General features: G+C 47.9%; 2 protein-coding genes across 4 annotated transcripts in view; one reads left to right on the forward strand and one right to left on the reverse strand.

Annotated features, from left to right (window-relative positions):
* Window positions 1–13,716, reverse strand: part of LOC119382249 (pseudouridine-5'-phosphate glycosidase) — a gene marked incomplete in the record, with an annotated part of 1,023,505 nt that overhangs the window by 220,484 nt on the left and 789,305 nt on the right.
* LOC119384112 (CD151 antigen) overlaps window positions 1–13,716 on the forward strand; it is a 367,764-nt gene that overhangs the window by 34,768 nt on the left and 319,280 nt on the right. The window lies entirely within an intron of this gene.

Below are 13,716 nucleotides of genomic sequence, written 5' to 3' on the forward strand. Positions count from 1 at the left end.
TTGTTCAGTATCATTCAGAATGGGGCATAGCGCTAACACACACGGACGAGGAAGAGACAACAGGACAAGCGCTAACTTTCAACTCAACAGCGCTGCTGGGTTGAAAGTTAGTGCCTGTCCTGTTGTCTCTTCCTCGTCCGTGTGTGTTAGCGCTATGCCCCATTCTGAAGCATACAACCAACTAGCCCAAAAAGCCACGTTGACAAACTTCGTTCACTGTCAGCCGCGAGATGTCGCAAAGAGTCAAAATGCGCACATTAAGGGGCGTCGCACCGCTCATCTTTTGACTTACAGGGCGTAGTCGCCAGGGGTCGCGCACTTATCCACTGAGGGGGCTTCCACAGACGACTCCTAGCTTCGTGCGTGTTGCGCCTTTATCGCCAAGTTTTCGTCGAAGCCGTAGACTGCACGAAAGTGACTTCGCTCGCTGCAGCAGCCGTGTTTGCTAAAGAAGTGCGCCGCTAGTCTTTCTTCTTATGACACCCCAGTTTGTCGCTATCGCATTGCGGCGACGCTGTGACTTTTTACTCTGTTTATTTTGCGCTTATTTGCTTTTGTTATCCTTCTTCCTACACTCTATAAGACTGAGAACTCCTCCTGCACGTCGCAAGGGGGGGCGGGGTCCCTCCTTGCATCACCTCTTCCTATGTAGCTCTCTCTGACCTTGAAGGAGACTATAAAGTGAAGTGAATCACTCGTTTATCTACCCATGTGGAGGCGATAAGGGTGTCATGCTTGATGTACTTGTTACATACTATTTTTTTTCTACGTTCGTTTGCATAGTTTATTATCCTGTAAACATTTCGTATATTGTACTGACTTTCTGTATTGCCCTCCTGCTACGCTCTCAGCTGAGAGCAGCAGTATTGAAAATAAATAAATAAATAAATAAATTTCCAACTTTCAAACAGTCGCCTGGAGAACAAAGGCAGAAGGTAGCTAGAAAGTGCCGCCAGGAGGAGAGGCTTTACACCTGCCTATTGGACGCGGGAGGAGTGCACAGCTGTAATGATTAAACGGTGAGGTTCTTAAAACCTTTATGTTAGGAACGTGGACGTTCCCAACAAACCGACGAGGCTGCTTGCAGGTTACGACCAACACTTTATAAAAACATGAGCGAAAGGCACACACACAAAAGCAAACACCGCAAACAAAGGAAGAATTAACTAAACACAGTTTCTGAGAAGCGAGCGTCCTTGAGAAAGTCAGCTGACACGGGCTCACCCGTCGGGGAGTAGAACGTGCAGGGCGATGCGAGGTGACCAGCGTCGCGGGAATCCTTGAGGAGCTCAGCGGTGGCTTGCGAAGGCTGACGACGAACGTGGCGTCTTGCCGAAGGGAATCGTTGGAGGCGGAGGACGTCAGCGGCCACGTGAAGCCCGTAGCTTCAACTCGTGGACCGCGTCCCAGAGCGTGACACTCGGGCCCGGTCACCCGACTGCGTCGAACGCCCGTCTGTCCTTTTCTTTCTCTTCTTCGCCAGCACGCGACTCGGAACCTCGTCACGTTCGCGGATCTTTCCACGCGCCTTTTCGTCGTCGTCTTCTAGCACACCCATTACACCAGGGTACTACCCCTCTTTGAGGCGCACAGCACACAGAGGCAGCACGAATCTTATGCGCGCACATCACAACAGCGTCAAGAAGACGATTGTGGGACGCAGTATCCCCAATGAAAGTGCGGAAGTACACTCAAGTAGCTTAATAGAAACATATATTCGTGGTGACTCTAGGTGAGATGGATTTGTTTTTGATATCAAAAAGAACAATTGTCAGACAGCGGAGCCTGGGAATAGACTAGATGGTTCATCATAAACGTAGGGGTCGTCTTGTTTGCGCTAAAACCTATGGACTCATTAAATAAGCCGATCAGCATTAGGCGATCACTTGCTGATCGGCATACGTTCGCAAAAGTGCAGAGTGCCGCTATTTTACGATTTGACTGGAAGGCAGTGTTGTCGCGCTCCTGTTTTATAATCAAGTACGGAGTTACTTGTCCCACATGTACAGTGGCGCTCAATATGGGTTGAAACACGGCGGCCATTGTTGAAGGGGCGCCAAGCCTTCATGTAAGACCGGCAAACGTGAAACTAGTTGTGAAAACACCGAAACAATGTTTGCGTCATTGAATGTTTTCGATTTCGGCGCCACCATCCAGTGTCGGCTCTGCTGTGACCGAGGGCAGCATGTTGCAACCCATATTGGGCGTGACTGTACGTCTGATCTACGAAAGGCAATGTACTCAGATCTAGAGATTAATTTTCGGGTGCGAGAAGCCAAAACAGAACACCCAGAGAAACCAACACCGGGACAACACTCATAGACAATCGAAGTTGCCTGTTTTTTGCGTGTAAACTGTTTTAGGTTCCAGATTAAGGTGTACTTTGCGCTCTTCTAAATTAGCGTCCCCTCATCAACGTGCAATTTATTCGCCGTCGAGCGTAACTTCACCCCGACTCGGCTGCGAGCCTGTGGATTCGCGGAGATGAAAGGAGAGAGCCCATTCTAGAATCGTCACACGAACTCGATGAATAGCCTGCTTAGCAGTTCGGTTACAGATCTCATGCAAAGGAAAAGTATGCGGTCTAAAGTCCGTACTCCAAGATCAGTTCTTCATTACAGCCTTCATTACAGTTCTTCATTACGCCTGACGTGATAACAGACCTCGATGTGGCGACCTTCACAAAGGCTAGCGAAGTTGCATGATCCTGACCGTGGTTTTCATTTGATGGAGCCTTGCAGTTGTTGCTGACCGGATGCCTTTAATTTTGACCGTGCTCTCTGATGAAGGCGCCTCGTCGTACAACGTTAGGCGATACTCGCGAGATTCTCGAGCGTGTTGTCTCTGAGGGTAATAAGGTTAGAAAAAGCCTCGTGTAGCGGTAGAGATTCGTACAATTTGGGAGATCGGTAGTCAGCAAGGCACCAAGCCAGAACCATATCACGTAATGTAAAAAATTTACCTGCGGTGCTTGGCTCATTAAAGGAACAGAAGATGCGTGCTAACTTTGTGCGCGCAGTGAGACGAATGCCGGTGCACCACTATACAACACCTAGCCAACATTGGCTAGCGCTGGTCAGCAGTTACTCAACACTGGGCGCCATTGCAAAAGTGCTAGGAAAGCAGGGAAAGGCAGAGAGGTCAACCAGGCGCGCGCCTGCTTTGCAGCCCTGCACTGGGGGAAAGGCATTACCCGCCGCGGTGGTCTTGTGGTTTGGTGCTCGACTGACCCGAAGGTCGCGGGATCGAATCCCGGCCGCATTTTCGATGGAGGCGAAAATGCTTGAGGCCCCTCTACTTAGATTTAGGTACACGTTAAGGAACCCCAGGTTGTCGAAATTACCGGAGCCCTCCACTGCGGCGTCCCTCGCAATCATATCGTGGTCTTGGGACGTTAAGCCACAACCATGATTATTAATTACATTAAGGGATTAAAAGAAAGGAGCGGGAAGAAGCTGTTATCAAGGTGGGACGTGTGCGCGTGTCTACTGTATGCGTACAAGCGACCGCCTAGCCCAGTCGACTGTAAAAGCAATGTAAACTCCTGCGTCACCTTGCGGGCTTGCGACGTTACTAAACGTAGATAGATAGATAGATAGATAGATAGATAGATAGATAGATAGATAGATAGATAGATAGATAGATAGATAGATAGATAGATAGATAGATAGATAGATAGATAGATAGATAGATAGATAGATAGATAGATAGATGTGGTCAAACTGCCTTTTGTTCGCCAAGAAATGTTTCTCATGTAATACTCGCGCCGCATAATTATCCCACATCACGTGTTGCCGCTGAAGTGACATCCGTTCCCGAAAACCGCGCTGGGTGGGTGCATCATTTCGTATTCGTACTACGTGTACCTGCCTCCACATCCGCGGTTGCCGTGCTGGCACGCGTTCACATGCCTTCAGGCTCTCTGTGCTCGTGGATGCGAGGCGCCCCGCCGCGTCATCTTTAATCTGCACCCAATGAGCACTAGCTCTCAGGATGACGGGACGGATTAAGCGTGCAGCGTTCTCGCCTCGAGCTATTTTGGGCCGCCCATGCGGAGTAGACTTGGAGAGATCAGCGCCGCGGTCGGCCCGCTCAGAGGGCGCGGCCTTGTACGCCCCACCTAGTTTGTTGCGACACACCCTGCGACACCCACCGAATGTGTAGCTCCATTTCTTCATGAGGGCTGCTGTTATCAATATGCCTTTCTGTTTCTCTGTTGCTTCTGTGGCTAACCACCGCCGACTATGAGCCGGAATGTTCACCTCAGAAATTGTCGCAGCCAGCGCTCGAACCTTCTTGTCGAAGCTGTTTAGTAATCTTTCCGAAATCGCGCACCATGTGGTATTCTTGAACCACCACTTTCAGCGTTACGATCACTTTAGCAGACTTCAGGAGACTCTGCGCTGAGCGAATGGTGTGAGCGCAATTAACCTATTTAGTTATCTATTCATTTATTTACTTAATGTACCTTCAGGGCATAGACGCACACCTCACAAGGAGGAGGAGGAAGAAACAAGCGGAAAGACAGGGAGGTTAGCCAGTTCTTAGACCGGCTGGCTACCCTGTGCTGGGGGAAGGGGTAAGGGGGATAAAAGATGATAGAAGAGAGATGTTAGAAAAAAGGAGAGCCAGAAAAGGAAAAAGAAAAAAAAAAGGTGGAGAAAAAAAGGAAACGAGAATATGTCACTTCTTAGAGTCTGTCTCTAAGACCAGTTGTCCGCAAGAAGCGCAATAATGCTTTTAAAGCCTTCTGTGCTGACGATGGACTCGGCCAGGGTCCCAAAACCCTTTGTTCCGACAAAGGGCGATTATCAAGTTTATCTAGCGCATTGGAAAGTTCTTGTCTTGGCGCACTGAAACGGGGACACTCACACAGAAGATGGGAGATCGTTTCTTCGCAGCTGCAGTAATTGCATGTGGAGTTGTTGGCCATTCCAATCAGACAGGAGTAGGCATTCGTGAAGGCCACGCCAAGCCACAGGCGGCACAGAAGCGTCTCCTCAGCTCGCGATATTCCTGACGGAAGACGGAGCTGGAGATTGGGATCCAAGCTGTGTAGACGAGCGTTGGAGAATTCAGCCGAGTTCCACTGGGCAAGTGTGAGTTCACGTGCCAGCGAACGAAGTCTTGTAGCTGCGTCGGTTCTGGAGAACGGTATATCTGCGTAGTGGTCACTGTCATGTGCAGATCGGGCGGCCTCATCCGCACGGTCGTTACCGTATATACCACAATGACCCGGTATCCACTGATACGCTATGTTGTGTTGTTTCTCGACTGCATGGTGGTGGAGAAGCCTTATAGCAGCGACTAACTGCTCATTAGGTCCATAACGAAATGGCGACATAAGACATTGAAAAGCTGCCTTGGAGTCAGAGAAGATGGACCAAGCTTGCGAAGGTTCTTCAATTACAAATTCTAGTGCTGCACGGATGGCGGCGAGTTCTGCGGTCGTTGATGATGTCAAATGCGTTGTTTTGAATTTTATGGTGATTGACTTCGCGGGAATAAATACTGCCCCTGCTGAGCTTTCAGAAGAGACAGAACCGTCCGTGTAAATGTGAAGGCGTCCGCTGTGTTTCTCGTGCAGGTACAGTAGTGTGGCTTGTTGTAGGGCTAAATATGACGACTGTTTCTTCTTTTGGATTCCGGGAATGGTGAGTAGGGCTTCGAGTGGGTGTAGACACCACAATGGTAACGGCGGTCTTTCTGCATGCTTGAAGGTCGAGGGAATCACTGTTCGATGTGATGCTACAGTACCGCTGAACGCAGAGTGCGGCCTAGATGTAGGAAGTGAGGCGAGGTGGTGCGACGGAATCCGAGCAAAATGTCTGATGTGCATTCTCAAAGCATCGACGCGTATGTATGTAGTGATTGGATGGTCACGCGCGATGACGACAGTCGCTGCTGTAGATGTGCATCTCGGAAGGCCAAGGCATATTTTCAGTGCTTGAGCTTGAAGCGACTGGAGGACACGTACGTTCGTTCTTCGGGTTTTACAAAGCACAGGTAGGCTGTAGCGCATGAATCCGAGGAACAGAACGGTGTAAAGATGAAGCATCGCTCGCACAGATGCACCCCACGATTTTCCAGCAAGAAACCTTAAGACGTGGGTGATCATGGTCAGTTTCTTCTTCATGTAGGCGATGTGAGGGCTCCAGGACAGGTCGCGATCGATTATGACCCCCAGAAAGCGGTGGGTCTTCTCATAAGTGATAGCATGGCCGTTGATTTTAATTACATACGGGCCCATCGCCTTGCGCGTGAAGGCAACAAGTGAGCACTTTTCTGATGACAGCTCCAGCCCCCATCCTTGAAGGTACTTTGTCGTCAGTGTAGCCGCTCTCTGAAGCCTGGCACGTACGTGAAGACGCGTCACCCCCGAAGCCCAGATGCAGATGTCATCAGCATATATTGATAGATGAACAGACCGTGGAAGTGCGTCAACCAGGCCGAGAAGCGCTAAGTTAAAAAGTGTGGGGCTCAGAACTCCACCTTGAGGCACGCCGCGACAGGTGTAATGGTGCGTGGTTGGACCATCTTCAGTCTGTACAAAGAAGGTCCTGGCCTTCAAATAGCTGTCAATCCATTGGTAAACACGGCCTCCTAATCCAATACTTGCCAAGACATCCAGAATGGCTTCATGCGATACGTTGTCGTAGGCGCCTTTCACGTCCAAGAACATCGCCGCAGTTAATCTTTTTAGGCTCTTTTGCTGTTGCACCGACGAAACCAGGTCGATAACGTTATCGATGGACGACCGTCCACGCCGAAAGCCGTTCATAGCCTCAGGGTATATCTTATAGTGCTCCAAGTACCACTCTAGGCGAGTCAATACCATCCTCTCCATTACTTTTCCAAAACAGCTGGCAAGTGCGATGGGGCGATATGAGGTCAAGTCTAGAGGAGATTTACCTGGCTTAAGCAGAGGAACGAGGCGGCTGGATTTCCACGAAGACGGTACCAGTCCGTTGCACCATGAGTCATTGTACACGGCCAGAAGGGCACGCCGAGCTGCTTGACCGAGGTTGCAAAGTGCCAGATAAGTGACTCCATCAGGTCCAGGTGATGAAGATCGCTTGCATGCAGTCAAGGCTGCCTGAAGTTCCTCTGGAGAGAACAGAATGTCCATTCTTGAATCTTTGGAACCTGGCGCGCTTCCTAAGTAACGCGTGGTGGACGTGGACACCTGACCGGCAACCTTCACGCAGAAATCTTCTGCGACTTCAATTTCGCGGCGACCTTGGTGGAGAGCAAGGCATTTGAAGGGGCGATGTTGGTGCGGCGATGTTCGTAGGCCGCGAACAATCCTCCATATTTGCGATAGAGGCTTGTGTGGATCAAGCGACTCGCACAAAGATTTCCACCTGAATGATTGGAGTGAGTTGATTCGACGCTGAATCTTCTTCTGCAGACGTCTCGCCTCCCTCAAGTCGTAAATGGATTTTGTGCGCCTATAGCGTCGTTCGGCACGGCGACGGATAGCTCTGAGCCGCTCCAATTCCGCTTCATACTCGCAAAATTTCGATGAAGGTTCAAAATTATAAGTAGCTTCGTGAGCAGCATCTCTGATCATACCCTCCAGATTTTCGAGAGGACGAGCTTCATTTTCCTGACACCGCTCTTCTGTTAGCGACCTGAACTTTGGCCAGTCGATGCGAGGCGTAGCGGTGAAATTGTGTAATTTGCTCAGGCCCTTGATTTTTAAATAGGTCGGAATGTGGTCACTTCCATGGGTCTCATTGTCTGCAAACCACTGCACCTTGTGAGTGAGGCTTCGTGACACAAACGTGAGGTCGAGGCAGCTGCTGTAGGTCAATCCCCGTAGAAACGTAGGACTGCCGTCGTTTACGCAGCGCAGCTCTTGGTCCGACGCAAAGGAGACAACTTGTCTTCCACGACGATCCATCTTCAGACTTCTCCATAGTGGGTGGTGAGCGTTGAAATCACCGGTAACAATCCACGGTCCAGGAGTCGCTGATAAAATTGCGCTTAGTCTTGCAGAGTCAAAACGGCTTGAAGGTGAAATATATGCACCTACTAGAGTGAAAGTGAGGTCCCTGCGTTTTACTGTCAGGCAGACATACTGGTTGTTATCATCAGGTGTTACTGGGTGTTCGATATAGGTAAGCTCGCATCTGATATAAACGATGACTTTACTCTGCTCGTTGCAGGTAGCCGACTTGAAGGCTTCGTACCTAGATAACCGTAATGCATTGTGAAGGCGTGGCTCGCAAATGACGATGATGGGGAATTGGTTCTTGAACACAAACGGTCGAATATCCGATATGCGGGGTTTGAGGCCTCGGGCATTCCATTGGAAAATCGATGCTTCTTTGACATCTTTACGGAAGGCTTGCAGAGGAGGAGCCATGGTGCTTTTCCAGGTGGAAAGCTGGACAGACCGGAAAGGCAGCTTCCCAAAGGAGCGCACCGGTGAAAAAAAGTATCGCCATGGTCTGCGCCTGCCCGTGGCGTAGCCACGGGGTGGCACACCAGGGACGTGCCCCTCACGAAGTTTCTTTCTGCCATGAGACAAAGAGCGCAAAATGACACTCTACCACACTTGCCTGCCTGGCCCCCACTCCACATCAAGGACGTGCCTTCACCGAAACAAATTTCTGCCTACGCCACTGGCGCCTGCGCGGCATCTCTAGCAAGCACGCTTCACTCCGTAGTGCATCTAGAAGGGCGTTGCCTTGCGCCAAGATGTTAGCGTGGGGTGCCTCTTAGCGCTATAGCCAGAACGCTGGCTTTATGAATGCCATGTCACAGTCGTGCACCATAAATATACCGGCCAAACAGGCCAGTAGTGTCGAGATTATGAATTGTGCCAAACATAAAACGAGACAAAGGGCCTCCAAGAACGCGAATGTGGACGCTCCAACGGGGGCGAACGTGTAGAGTGTCACAGACCCCATCCGGCCGGGCCTTCTGTCACGCGCTGCTAGCATGCACCTAAGAAACCGGAGCTCTTTGCCATTGAAAATGGTTCTAGAATGTAGTGATAGAGTGCCTTTCAATGTGATTGCTGTTGCCGTCGCGCATGCTCATATCAGTTTGTTGTTCGCGTATTCACTCAATTAAAATCAGTTGATAGTACAACAGGCCACCCTAATGAACTAGAAGATTAATGAAAGAACAACATTTAACAAGATTTAGTCAAAACAGCGAAGGCCAAACACGTGGAGGTGAATAATCAATCAAAAGAAAAGGAGTTGCTTGTACCGGAAGTGTTTGAAAAGTAGATTACTGAACACATTGCGAACAGAGAAGATGGCAAACATGATATGCAAAACGATAAGGAATCGTAAAAATATTACAAGTATAATAGAAATATACGTAACTGTTTTACAAATAAAAGCATAAATAAAGTCATAACTTAAAAATCGACCATAGAAACAAGTAATATACAGAACACTGTCAATCACATTAATTTGAAGTGAAATTTCAAGTGTGATTTCAAAGTTATTGGTGCGTTAGTTACGGTTGTATGGGATGCGGGTAGGTTAGTCTAGCCATTGCTCGTTCGGGGAAGAAATGAATGTTTACTTTTTGGCGATGGTTACAGCGAGATGAAATATATGGTGACGGTTGAATAAATATAGAATGTAAGTAAGTATGAGTATTGCTAGTAGATTTTATAGAAAAATGCCCCCACCTCCCCGAAGGGAATCGTGAGGAAATGCGAATGCATTTCTTGCGCCGAGAGTACACGGCGCAGTAATTTTAATGGCGTAAATTAATGACGAGACGAGGATTTGTACCGTAACCATTTATTTACACATTCATCAGCACCTGTTTGTGTTGTCATTGTACCTGACGGCCATAATCTCAGCCTTGTGGTCGCCGTTGGCGTTTCACAGCGGCGTCTCGAGCACACATTTCGAGAGGCGCCCAGCCAGCGGACGGGAGAGTGGGGCGCAGGGAGGAGAGAGAGCGAACGGCGAGAGAAGGAGCGGCGAAGCACTGCACCCAATGCCACCTAGAAGAGCGGTGCGGAGCCGGCGCGCGCCCGCGCAAACCGCGGTGAGGAGGCGGAGCGCGCGCAGTCACGTGGGGTGTGACGTCGCTGCGCCGTTGCTACAGACGCTCCTCTCCTTTCCTCGCGCCGTTGCTATGGGACGGCGGATTCAGGGTCGCTTATAAAGTGCATTCGCACTTCAAAAACAAACAGAGAGGAGGTAGTTTTTTTGTGGGCTGATAATAAGGGCAGGCGTTTTCATGTTAACGACAGTGCCAGTTCTTTGGTATAGCTGTTTAGGATCAAACGGGCTGACCGATGACTTTGTATTTTTTTGTAGTAAGTGTACGCGGATGTCATGTCCGGGGTCCCATACTGATGATGCGTATTCAAGATGTGGACTAATGTAAGTGGTACACTGTAGTAGTAGTTTTGCGGCGAAGGCGCTTGGGAAAGTTTCCGGCGAAAGTATCTGGGTGTGGCCTTAGTGGTCAACATGAGTTTTCCAGGATATGTTACTAGTAGTGTGACTCTGAGGCATGTGCATAATGTTACATATTCTAGTGGAATGTTAGCCGTACATGTAAGACAGATCACGTTAGTACGGGAAACCCTCATACTCTTAGATTTTTTAATGCCTAGTTCCATGCGTCATGGCGACACCACTTAGTTATGGTATTGAGATTCTACTTAATTAATAGAATTATTATGGGGTTAGTTATTTTCCGATGCAAGTTATACGCAGACACCCGCAGCCAGACAAATTTTCGAGGAGACGTTTGCCTGTAAGTTATAATACAAATGAGGAATAATAATGGACCGAGCGCAGACCCTTGAGGGAAAGCGGAGTGAACAGGAGCTAAAGGCGAGTTGGCGTCCTTTTATGTTTACGTGGGAAGCAGCGCAAATTGGACAAGGCACGAAAAGGAACGAAGAAAGACAGGACGACCGCTTCTTCGTTCCTTTTCGTGCCTTGTCCAATTTGCGCTGCTTCCCACGTAAACATGAACTATCACCAACTCGCCCAATTTTCAACTTTATTGGCGTCCTTATTGGCTACAAATTGAACACGTGTTGTCAGAAACGCGCCACTGCAATTAACAACCACTAGGCTAAGTTTAGTACGCTTAATTTATGGACAAGCAACCAATGGTTGACATTGTCGGATACTTTGGAGAATTCAAGAGATATACAGTCTGTTAAAAAAAAAAAACAAGTATCTAGATTGGCATATAAACAATTAGTGAACAGGATGAGTTCAAATCAGGTCACACGTTTATTTCATGTTATATATATATATATATATATATATATATATATATATATATATATATATATGTATATATATATATATATATATATATATATATATATATATATATATATATATATATGTATATATATATATATATATATATATATATATATATATATAATTGCAGGGAATAACTTCTTGGACCTTGGACGCCGGTAAATAGTATGAATAAAAAGAAGACACACGTCGAAAAACAGAAAGGTTTCTTTACGTTTCGGCCGTATATATATATATATATATATATATATATATATATATATATATATATATAACAAAAAAACGGCAGGAAGGGGAAGATGGAAGCTTGCGATGAAAAAAATCATCACCGCATATCCACGAAGTGAATGATGAGGAGTAGGCGAAGCTCCGCTCACGCTAAAGAGAAGTGTTCTTCCTCTTGTTCTTCGAGCGCCTTGATGATGATGCCGATGAGGAAAATTTCAGAATCACCGCATATCCACGAAGTGAATGATGAGGAGTAGGCGAAGCTCCGCTCACGCTAAAGAGAAGTGTTCTTCCTCTTGTTCTTCGAGCGCCTTGATGATGATGCCGATGAGGAAAATTTCAGAATCACCGCATATCCACGAAGTCAATGATGAGGAGTAGGCGAAGCTCAGCTCACGCTAAAGAGAAGTGTTCTTCCTCTTGTTCTTCGAGCGCCTTGATGATGATGCCGATGAGGAAAATTTCAGAATCACCGCATATCCACGAAGTGAATGATGAGGAGTAGGCGAAGCTCAGCTCACGCTAAAGAGAAGTGTTCTTCCTCTTGTTCTTCGAGCGCCTTGATGATGATGCCGATGAGGAAAATTTCAGAATCACCGCATATCCACGAAGTGAATGATGAGGAGTAGGCGAAGCTCCGCTCACGCTAAAGAGAAGTGTTCTTCCTCTTGTTCTTCGAGCGCCTTGATGATGATGCCGATGAGGAAAATTTCAGAATCACCGCATATCCACGAAGTGAATGATGAGGAGTAGGCGAAGCTCAGCTCACGCTAAAGAGAAGTGTTCTTCCTCTTGTTCTTCGAGCGCCTTGATGATGATGCCGATGAGGAAAATTTCAGAATCACCGCATATCCACGAAGTGAATGATGAGGAGTAGGCGAAGCTCCGCTCACGCTAAAGAGAAGTGTTCTTCCTCTTGTTCTTCGAGCGCCTTGATGATGATGCCGATGAGGAAAATTTCAGAATCACCGCATATCCACGAAGTGAATGATGAGGAGTAGGCGAAGCTCCGCTCACGCTAAAGAGAAGTGTTCTTCCTCTTGTTCTTCGAGCGCCTTGATGATGATGCCGATGAGGAAAATTTCAGAATCACCGCATATCCACGAAGTGAATGATGAGGAGTAGGCGAAGCTCAGCTCACGCTAAAGAGAAGTGTTCTTCCTCTTGTTCTTCGAGCGCCTTGATGATGATGCCGATGAGGAAAATTTCAGAATCACCGCATATCCACGAAGTGAATGATGAGGAGTAGGCGAAGCTCAGCTCACGCTAAAGAGAAGTGTTCTTCCTCTTGTTCTTCGAGCGCCTTGATGATGATGCCGATGAGGAAAATTTCAGAATCACCGCATATCCACGAAGTGAATGATGAGGAGTAGGCGAAGCTCCGCTCACGCTAAAGAGAAGTGTTCTTCCTCTTGTTCTTCGAGCGCCTTGATGATGATGCCGATGAGGAAAATTTCAGAATCACCGCATATCCACGAAGTGAATGATGAGGAGTAGGCGAAGCTCAGCTCACGCTAAAGAGAAGTGTTCTTCCTCTTGTTCTTCGAGCGCCTTGATGATGATGCCGATGAGGAAAATTTCAGAATCACCGCATATCCACGAAGTGAATGATGAGGAGTAGGCGAAGCTCCGCTCACGCTAAAGAGAAGTGTTCTTCCTCTTGTTCTTCGAGCGCCTTGATGATGATGCCGATGAGGAAAATTTCAGAATCACCGCATATCCACGAAGTGAATGATGAGGAGTAGGCGAAGCTCAGCTCACGCTAAAGAGAAGTGTTCTTCCTCTTGTTCTTCGAGCGCCTTGATGATGATGCCGATGAGGAAAATTTCAGAATCACCGCATATCCACGAAGTGAATGATGAGGAGTAGGCGAAGCTCCGCTCACGCTAAAGAGAAGTGTTCTTCCTCTTGTTCTTCGAGCGCCTTGATGATGATGCCGATGAGGAAAATTTCAGAATCACCGCATATCCACGAAGTGAATGATGAGGAGTAGGCGAAGCTCAGCTCACGCTAAAGAGAAGTGTTCTTCCTCTTGTTCTTCGAGCGCCTTGATGATGATGCCGATGAGGAAAATTTCAGAATCACCGCATATCCACGAAGTGAATGATGAGGAGTAGGCGAAGCTCCGCTCACGCTAAAGAGAAGTGTTCTTCCTCTTGTTCTTCGAGCGCCTTGATGATGATGCCGATGAGGAAAATTTCAGAATCACCGCATA

This window comes from Rhipicephalus sanguineus, chromosome 2 (assembly GCF_013339695.2).
Source record: "Rhipicephalus sanguineus isolate Rsan-2018 chromosome 2, BIME_Rsan_1.4, whole genome shotgun sequence".
Classification (NCBI taxonomy): Eukaryota; Metazoa; Arthropoda; class Arachnida; order Ixodida; family Ixodidae; genus Rhipicephalus; species Rhipicephalus sanguineus.